The sequence below is a fragment of the Hemicordylus capensis genome, chromosome 4 (genome assembly GCF_027244095.1).
Source record: "Hemicordylus capensis ecotype Gifberg chromosome 4, rHemCap1.1.pri, whole genome shotgun sequence".
Taxonomy (NCBI): domain Eukaryota; kingdom Metazoa; phylum Chordata; class Lepidosauria; order Squamata; family Cordylidae; genus Hemicordylus; species Hemicordylus capensis.
Window position 1 is genome coordinate 304,327,455 of NC_069660.1, and position 9,852 is coordinate 304,337,306.

The following is a 9,852-nucleotide window of genomic DNA, read 5'->3' on the forward strand; positions in this document are numbered from 1 at the left end:
TCATGTGGGCCCTCTGGAAACTGGGCCACATCCCTTTTGCATGTGATGTCATGTGCAGAATGGGTGTGGCCCAGTCTCCGGAGGGCCCACGCGAGCCCTCTAGAGCTCATTTCCAGCCAGCGTTTGCTGGCTGTGTGCATTTATTTCCCCCTTTCTCCTTCTCTTGACGGAGAGGAAGGGAAAGAAATGCACCTAGACAGCCAGCATTTGCTGGGAATGTGCTCCAGAGGGCTCGCGTGGGCAATCAGGCCATGCCCACTTGGGCATGACATCACACACAAGGGACATCACTGGTGCACACGGTGATTGCACAACAGGGCTGCTGGGGACAAGGCAGAACCCGGGACTCTGTTCTTCGGCTCCACCACTGCAGACTAGTCAGCAAGACAGGACTAAAACCAATGGGATGAAATTCCAGAGAAGCAGATTCAGGCTAGATATGAGGAGGAATTGTAACCGTAAGGGCTGTTCAGTAGTGAAACAGTGATGGGTTCTGCTTCAAAGAGAGGCTTTACAGCCCTCTGTCAGAGATGCTGGAGCAGTTTCCTGAACTGCAGGGGGTTGGAGTGGAAGACCTCCAAGGTCCCTCCCATCTCTAAAATGCAATAAACCTATGATTCCTCACTACTACTGTGGTAAGTAAAGGATGCATTTGGGGAGTCTGGAGGCTGCCAGGGAGGGGGAAAGGACATTTGCCAAGCCCTGTGTTGGATCAAAAAAAATGATCCGAAGCCATCTGAGCCAATGGGAGATGAATGGCATAAGGTTCAACCTGACACACAGATGGGAAATCATCATGTCAGTCGGAAGGTCATGAGATTTCTGTAAGCGAGCACCTTCTCTGTCATGAATCCTGTTGCTTATTACAATCCACTGGAGAGGTCCATTTACGATTGGTGGCAACTTGGGACTGGGCCTTCTCTGTTGCTGCCCTGGGGCTTTGGAATATGCTCCTTGCGGAAATAAGAGCATCTTCTTCTCTATTTGCTTTTAGGAAGACCCTCAAGACACACCTGTTTTTGCAGGCTTTGAAATGAAATCAAGTCTAAACTGTTTTAATTTGTTTTTATTAGACTTTTACTGTATTTTGTAAAATTTTAATTGTTTTTACTCTGTTTTATATTGTGTTTTAAATTTTGTACACCACCTAGGTAAAGTGTGCTGTTGAGTCGGTTTTGACTCCTGGCGACTACAGAGCCATGTGGTTCTCTTTGGAGGAATACAGGAGGGGTTTACCATTGCCTCCTCCCACGCAGTATGAGATGATGCCTTTCAGCATCTTCCTATATCGCTGCTTCCCGGTATAGTAACAGTGGGGATTTGAACTGGCAATCTTCTGCTTGTTAGTCAAGCATTTCCCCGCTGCACCACTTAAGGTGATGAGAGGTACATATCACATGGCATAGAAATATGATAGATAGATAGATAGATAGATAGATAGATAGATAGATAGATAGATAGATAGATAGATAGATTAGAACAGCCTTTTGTTTCCCCATAAAGGCACACAGAGGAGGACTTGGATCAAGGTGGTGGCCCAGGCAGGAGAAATTTAACACCCCACCCCCACACTGCAGCCCCCACCCCAAACCCGCCATTTTGAGAGGAAAACTCTAAAAGCACAAAATCTGTGACTATCACTTTTCTCCTCTGTGGCAAGTCTCCTCTTTGGACCTTGATTATTTCTTCTGCTATGCTGTGGCTTTAATTGATTCATTGTTTGTAAGAACATTTTTGAATGTCGTAAGCTGCCTTGGGCTTTTTTAGGGAGGAAAAGTTTAAAAGTATAATTTCATTTGCCTCCATGTAATAATTATTGTTACTGTTGCCATCATGGGGTAAATTTGTCAATGAGAGATGTCCAACAACATCTGGGGACCCAAAGTTGGGAACTCCTGGTACCCCTAATGGGCTCCCTGGTACCTATAATGGGTTCCTTCCCGCATTATGTACCCACTGATGCTTCCTAACAGTCTGGAAAAAGAGGCCTGCTGAAAGCTCACAGCAAGAGTTGTGGATTCCTTATCAGGTTTATCAAGCCTATTTCCCACCCACCTCGCACCCATCTGTGATCAAAGCTAGTGACTTTCAAAGCTGGCATTCATGAATTCCTTGCACATATCCCCCTTTAACATCATTAAGATGCATTGTAAAGCCAATTAATCAGAGTGGAATTATGGCACTTGAAATGAGATCAAATGTGAATTAGTCATGCTCAGATTCATTTAAGTCAAACTCAGAAACTGAGTCCATTCTTGAAACTCTATATAGAATATTCGTTTACACATGCGGCTGTGAGAATGAATACATCCAAGTAGTTAATGGCTGGCCATTACTACTACTATTACTACTGTTGCTGCTGCTGCTATTTATATACCGCTTTTCAACAAAAGTTTCCAAAGCAGTTCAGGTAGAAAAATAAATAAATAAATAATAAATAAGATGGTTTCCTGTAGGGCTCACATTTTAAAAAGGAACATAAGGTAGACACCAGCAACAGCCAATAGAGGAGTGCTGTGTTGGGTTGGATAGGGCCATTCTTTTAGCTGGATTCAAAGGGTTGGGGGGTAAATGTCACACCAGAGATGAGTGGTTAAACAAATAAAACACACACACACACACACACACATCCTGGTTCTGTTCCTTGCCTTCTACCATGCTTAACAAGGCATTGTGCCTATGGGAAATAGGAACATAGGAACACAGGAAGCTGCCATTTACAGAGTCAGACCATTGGCCTATCTAGTTCAGTATTGTCTACACAGACTGGCAGTGGCTTCTCAAAGGCTGCAGGCAGAAATCTCCCTCAGCCCTATCTTGGAGAAGCAGGGAGGGAACTTGAAACTTTGTCTCCATCCCCTGAGGGGAATATCTTACAGTGCTCACATGTGGTCTCCCATTCAAATGCAACCAGGACAGACTCTGCTTAGCTAATGGGACAAGTCATGCTTGCTACCACAAGACCAGCTCTCCTCTCCATCTCCTAAATGAACCTAAATGGGGGGTTAGGTTCCAGAATTGACAAAAAAGGAATTTTTTTAAAACAGCAAAAAAAGAGCAGGGAAAGGTGAAAATCTTTGGAATTGTTTACTGTACTCTGCAGGGTCTACATGTGCCCGGAATTCCCCCCGAACCACAAAATGCCCCCCTGAAACCACAAAAGCATGGGGGAAATCCTTAAAAAAAAAAAAAGAAATGAGCCACAAAATGGCTCCTCCTTACAAAATGGCGGCCAGACGTGACCAGTGGCCAGAGGTCACTTCCAGTCCTCTGGAACCGCGGATACTTGGGTTATAACCTTTTCGTACCCACAGATAATGAAATCGAGTGTCAGCTTGAATCCCTGACCTGCTCTTCAGAATCCTTATTGTACAGTAGCATTCTGCCCCCCACCCACTGGAATTTCTCTCACAGTACTAGCTGGTGAGCAACGTTTATCTCAAAAGCTCCATCAGGAAATGGGACTAGAGTATTATATGCTTTTTAATCATCACTTAAAATAATCCAGGCCTCTGACCAGAGCATTTCCCTGGTCCCAGCCCATGCACACAGTCACACAATTGTTTCTGTAACCTGAGCCTCTATTTCCCTTCAAGTTCTTTTGCATCGCTCAGTTGCGTGGGAAACAATCCTCCCAGGCAAATCACTGCACTCCACTGTTTCATCCGCATTCTTGCTTCAGTCAGGTTGTGGCATTGTGCTGTGCACCCTCCAAGTATTTCTTTTTTTTTAAAGTACAAGTCACCGTTCAGGGGAACCTACCAGGGTGGCTTACAGCAAAGCTTAACCAAATTTTAGCCTTCCAGGGCAATTTTTTTTAAAAAAGCTTTATTTTATCTGTTGCCATAATAAAGCATTGTTATTATTTTTAAAGGGCCTGGAAAGTTACAGTACGGCTAAACTTTGTTGTGACATCCATGAGATAGACACAATATGTAGATGTTCAAACAAGTACTTGGAGTGTGGGTTTAGGGGCCACTCAAATGAACAGCTCTCACGTCCACTCAAGGGATGTGTCAGGAAGGCATCAGAATGCCTTGATGGGCACACGCTCAGCACACCTTGTGCTCAGCACACATGTGTGCTGCTGGTTGTATTGTTTGAACTGGTTCCTTCTGATCCAACACCTTTTTAAATGGGTCCTGTACGTGCTTACTCTATAACCACTGCCCATGTCCTCTTCAAAAAGGGGAGGGGGAGGGCAAGGACACTAGTGAGTGGGGTGGCTGGCCATTGCATTGGTAAAGGAAGCCCTTTCCTCAGAAGCCCCTATGATTCTTGAGATGATGAGGTATTAAACAGAGGACACTACAAAGACTCTCAGCATACATTGAGGTCATTCACACAATAAAAAACTGTTCTGCCCGTGCGAGTTTGGGAGCTGTATGTACTCCCAATCATTGGTCATGTGGAAGCAAGAAAGGAGGAAAACTGGGGTAGAAGCGATTGCAGGGAAGCAAAGTTGGAGGAAAAGCTACCCAGGTTTTCCTCCTACCTTGCTTTCACACAATCACTTCTACCAGGCGCAGAGCAAGACTGACAGCAGCCTGTGTTCAGCTGCTGCCGCAGCCTCCTGGCTCTGCCCCCCACGTCTGATGTCAGATGCAGGGGCATGGTCTCCCTCTCAAACGGGGCTGCGCGGCTCCATTTGGGAAGGAGATCGGCCTTTAAAGGCAGGCAGAGTCACTCCAGCCCACGCTGCCAATGCAGCACGGGCTGATTTCATTTCCAAACGGGGCCATGCGGCCCCATTTGGGAGTGAAATAATGCCCCCCGCATCTGACATCAGACGCGGGGGGCGTGTTAGGGCTGCGAGGCGCTGACCCTGATTGGCGGTGGCCTGGGTTCTTTGAACCTGTTCGCCCAATGGTGGTTTCGCCCCTGACTTCTACCCAGGTTTTCCTCCTACCTTGCTTCCACACAACCAAAAGCTGGGAGCACACGCCTCTTCCAAACCAAGTAGAACACAGTTTTTGATTGTGTCAATGGCCTCATTGATTTGTTGCAGCCAAGTCTCCGAGAGCAGCCTTTGAACTCAGCCGTGAGTCTGGGCTCCCCACTACATGCACAGAATCTTCCCTTCCACCCCCTACCCCACCCCACCCCGTTCCCTCCGCCGCCTGCTGCAATCTGTAACAGTGCCTCTAGGGAAGAAACAGGGAGAAAGCTCTGAAATCACACTTGACATATGCAACAGCTGGCTTCAACTATTATTTCCAGTCCCCCTTCCTGTAATTTGGGGAAACATTTTATGCTCTCTGCTCTTGAATTCCAGTTGTTTTGCTTTTTTTGTCTTGAAAAAGAGGACTGTTTTGCATGACCTGGATCACTTTGAATGTAAGATCTTTTTCCGGGGCATGCAAACTCAACTCATGCATGCAAACATTTGCAACAGATCAGACCCCAACTTTTGAATCCTGACAGCATTAGCAAGTTCTCTGCTGGGTTTACTCCACAAAGAAAGTGTGCTTGTCCCAATGGACACTGTTCACCTATCCCCCCTCAACTGATAATGATCCAAATATTTCATGGCATTTTTATTTCACCCATTCATAGCCTGCCGTAATGACAACAGCTGCCAAAAGGAAAATAGCTTCCTAGCTGTGCTCCTTTACGTGAAAGACCAAAAGATTTAATAGTCTTGGGGGTAGCCCATATCCTGCCAACAGCTGTTGCCCATAGCATTCTTGGTTATCAGTGACTTCACTGGAAACAGACAACTGATCTTTCAACATGCTCACAAATGAGGAAACGTGGGAAATGGGAAATCTTCCCAGAACCGTACCCCGCCCTTAAAATTCTGGTAGCTCTGAAAAAGAATATTCCCCAATTCATTTTTTTAAAAAAATGTTATCCTTCACCTAAAAGGGATGAGAATAATTCTGTGAATTATTGTATTCTCATCTAGTAAATGGAAAACAACAACGTAGATTTCAAAAATTTCAAAATTCAAAGTTTCTTTTCATCCCTTCTAGGTGAAGGGTAATTGGAAAAAAAATCAAATTTGCGCATATTGCATGACTTGTCCCCTTAGCTAAGCAGGGTCTGCCCTGGATGCACATGAAAGGGAGACTAGAAGTGTGTGCTCTGTAAGGTATTACCCTCAGGGGATGGAGCCACTCTGGGAAGAGCAGAAGGTTTCAAGTTCCCTCCCTAGCTTCTTGAAGATAGGACAAGATTTTTTTTTTTTTAAGGACAAGATTTTTTTACCGAACCAACAAACTACCAAAGCATACAGTACGTTACCAAAGCACAATTATATACAAAGTGGTTGTTTGTACATCATATATCTACAAAGATTTACACACAAGGATTTGGTAACCCACAAGGTAGGTTGAGAGAGATAGGGCTGAGAGAGATTCCTGCCTGCAATCTTAGAGGAGCTGCTGCCATTCTGTGAAGACAATACTGAGCTAGAAAGACCAATGGTCTGGCTCAGTATATTGCAGCTTCCTATGTTCCTAACCCAAGCTGGAGCAGATAACTGGGGTTTATTTTAGAGAGGAGAGTTGGTCTTGTGGTAGCAAGCATGACTTTCCCCCTTGCTAAGCAGGGTCTGCCCTGTTTGCATTTGAATGGGAGACCACATGTGAGCACAGTAAGATATTTCCCTCAGGGGATGGAGCCACTCTGGGAAGAGCAGAAGGTTTCAAATTCCCCCTCTGGCTTCTCCAAGATAGGACAAGATTTTTTTTTATAGGACAAGATTTTTTTATTGAACCAACAAACTACCAAAGCATACAGTACGTTTCCAAAGCACAATTATATACAAAGTGGTTTTTTGTACATGATATATCTACAAAGATTTACGCACAAGGATTTGGAAACCCACAAGGTTATGAAGTATATGCAGGTAGTACTGTAACTTGGGGGTGGGGGATTTCAAGGCACATCACGGAATTGGGGGGGGGGGTACGTCCAATGTCCATTTCCACAATTTGTCCCATTGCTGTTTAGAAGAAATATTATTGTCTTTTTGCACATAACCATACAACCTTTTCCAGAAGAGATTTACTGTCGCATCTGCGTGAACCTCTTGGTCGCGTCTTCCCTCCCTATTCCTATGCAGGAACATTGCATAAATGACATACAGGTTTACTAACCTGATTACGAGAAGGGGGACGTTCCAATTCCCTAGTATGAGGACACCTGTTCCATCCCGGTTCCTTGAAGGTTTCTTTCTGGGACCTCGAAAGGAGATTCTATCGCTCAAACCTGAGGTTAGTTCTTCCCAAGTCTGTTTTTCCAAATCAGGCCACTCTAACAGCTTGCTTACTCCCTGCCACACTCTTTTGGCTACCACACACTCTTTTAAGAAATGTGAGTGGGTTTCCCTGAATGTTTTACCTAGCTCACTAGCTTTCTGTTTGCAGGTGATTTTAGGGCACTCTTGCTGGTCCTCTGGGAGCCATGGCTTAGCCGCATTAAGTGGTAGTACTTGATGGTATAAGCGCCACCTTGTTTCCCGTAAATGGAAAGGGACTTTTTTCTCTTTAAAGAGAGCAATAGGGTGATCGGGTTGCAACAAGTACTGTGAAGTGCGGTGTTTGTAGCGTTTACGTTCTAAATCAGGTTTTAAGAAACTCACTTCTAGAATCTCTCCATAAATTGTTTTCCTTAGCTGCTTAAGTGAGGAGGATCCTTTAAATAGATCTGGTTCAACCTTCCATTTTTAAAGTGTGAATAACAAATCTCTCAAGTAGTCCGGGTGTTCTCTTTTTAATACTTGTGTGATATTACCATTGAAAGATCCTTTCCCCCACCATGCTATGCCCCATGCTGATTTGCGCCAACGCAGAGTGAAAAGCGAGACCCAGGTTTTTTGCAGGAGGTTGGACATATTATGGACATTCACGAAAATCCAGTTTCCAGAATTGTAGGACATGAATTCAGTTACAAAATAGGGTTGCAGGGCAGGTAGGGCTAGGCCTCCCCACTCAACCTCCTTAAATGCTACTGCACAGGCCAAAGGGAAGGACGCTGTGTGCCATACTAGACGGAAGATCTGGCTTTCAACTCTCCAAAGGAGATGGAGCAGGGGAGGATAGACTACCGCCAGGTTATGCAACGGGGGTATCAGGTAAGTCCGGATGTAAACCGCTTTCTGGTACATGGCAAGGCTCCATTTTTTCCACATGGTGATTTTAAGCATTACTTTTTCTTCCCAATCTGTCCAATTCCCCCCCCCCGGACTTTTTCCTTAATCCCATATTCAATCCCCAAAATGTTTACTGTATCTACCCACTTCAGTTTGGACTCTGGGGCCCCTTCGCTTTTACATTCAGAGATGGGTAGGCATGAGAGTTGCTGGCGTCCAGGGTCCATTTTAACAAATACACTTTTGTCAGCATTTAATTCTGAGCCCGAGATCTTGCCATATTCCCAGAAGAGGTCTAGTATTACAGAGATTTCATTTTCATTTGATAATAGTAATGTAACATCATCGGCATGAGCTACAAATTTTACCCTAAACTCAGAGTGAGGTTCTGAGTGGACAGGTGGTTCAGCTATCCCATCACTCTTCCTCCTAGGGCTGAGAGAGAATCCTGCCTGCAATCTTGGAGAAACCACTGCCAGTCTGTGTAAACAATACTGAGCTAGAGAGACCATGGGTCTGACTCAGTGTATGCCAGTTTCCTATGTTCCTATCTGCAACACATCCAGACAAATGCTGCACTTGCACCCACATAACCATGGCGTTGCTCCTTTGCACAACCAATCCCTGCAACGTAAATAGACAGAGGAAGAGGTTTCCCAGCAGGAGGTGCACCACAGGTTGTGCACCTTGTTTGTGCACAAGGATATTTTCACTAGTGCAACAATAGTCTGGGATGCAGGCTCCTGGTGTAGTGGAGCTACAGTAGCTAGCACGACGTGCTTGCACTTGTGCAACAAGTTTGCACAAATGCTTCGTTAGCTTGGATGTCACCTACATATAAATTAAATGGTATTACAACTGCCATTCATTAAACCTTTCTGTCATCTTCTATGACAGATATTTTGGGACCGGTTGGTAGATTGTTGGGTGATTTGCAGTAGATTGGCAAAGGTTTCTGATTGTCAAATGTTTAACAGTAGCAGCGACAAGAAAGGTTTATCTCCCCACCCCCTCTCTCTAAGGCTGCTGAAATAAAGAAAGCTGGTGGGGAAAACCGGGAGTGGATTTTTGTGTAAAAAAACTGTGAGCTGAGCTGTAATATTGAAAGGAACTTCCGAGGCTGATCAAGTGTTGAGACGCACCCTGTGAGGCTCTTCTCACGATTGGTGAGAAGAGCCTCTAGGGGTTTGCGAGGAGAGCAAGTTAAGCCCGCTCTCCTCACAGACGACCAGCTAGTCTGCTCTGGGCGGCCGCAGCGGTCACCCACACAACTGCCAGCCCTGTGACGGAGCTGGTGGGGGCTGGGAGGATTGGGGGCCGTGCAGCCCCCGGAAGCTCCAGTATGCCTAGACCCCCGAGTCGGGAGGCTGCATTTGAGCCTCCCGGTTGGGGGTCTCTTCGTGAGTAGCCGTGGCACGGAGCCGTGGCGCGGCTACTCAGGATTTAAAAAACCGGGTTTGTGGAATGCTCATTCCGCAAACCCAGTTTAAGGAGAGGGGTAGTTAGGCGGGTTAACTGCCTGGAAGCCACCAGGCTCGCCTGCGAGCCTGGTGGCTCACACGGTCAGGCAAAATCGGGCTAGGCTCTCCTAGCCCGATTTTGCCTGATCGTCAGAATAGCCTCTGTTTCTTAATTTGAAAGGTATGTCTGCCTTCCTAGCTACTGAGGTTATTCAGACAATAAAAAACAGTGTTCTACCTGGGTTTGGGAGCTGTGTGTGCTCCCAATTTTCGGTTGTGTGGAAGCAAGGTAAG